The sequence below is a fragment of the Labrus mixtus genome, chromosome 14 (assembly GCF_963584025.1).
Source record: "Labrus mixtus chromosome 14, fLabMix1.1, whole genome shotgun sequence".
NCBI classification, from domain to species: Eukaryota; Metazoa; Chordata; class Actinopteri; order Labriformes; family Labridae; genus Labrus; species Labrus mixtus.
Window position 1 is genome coordinate 159,262 of NC_083625.1, and position 739 is coordinate 160,000.

Genomic DNA, 739 nt, shown 5'->3' on the forward strand with positions numbered 1-739 from the left:
ACTGGGTCACATCCTGGTCTTTAAGAACAAACTCATCAAAACTTTGTAGGGCTCCCAGCAGAGTCTGCCCCCCGTTTATTAAATAAAATGAGTGATGCTGCAGAGTGAAGCGGGAAACACCTGACGACCGGTTTGGATGAAATCTACCTGCTGTCAGATATTCTGTATTTTAGACGACAGCGAATCAGAAGATCAGGAAAGTGATCTCACTTTGTGAACAGTTTTATTGGCTTATTTCCTAACCCAAATCTATGAGGAGAATTCAGCCACACTCATTTCGTTCTCCTCCTCTCCTCCATCGTCTCCTCCATCCTCTCCTTCATCGTCTCCTCCATCGTCTATGGTAAATGGACTTGAGCTTATAAAGTGCTTTTCTAGTCTTCCGACTACTCAAAGCGCTTTTACACACACACACATTCACACCCTTTCACACACTGATGGTAGCGGTCGCTATGTAGTATCATCCATCAGAAGTAACTAATCCCATTCATACACCACCACCGAAGCAGCGGGAGCAATTCAGGGTTAAGTGTCTTGCCCAAGGACACATCGGACATGTTGCTCAGCAGGGGATCGAACCCTCGACCTTCTGGTAGAGAGGCGACGACTCTACCAACTGAGCCACAGCCGCCCGCCATCGTCTCCTCTATTGTCTCCTCCATCGTCTCCTTCATCGTCTCCTCCTCTCCTCCATCGTCTCCTTCATTGTCTCCACCATCGTCTCCTCCATCGTCTCCTC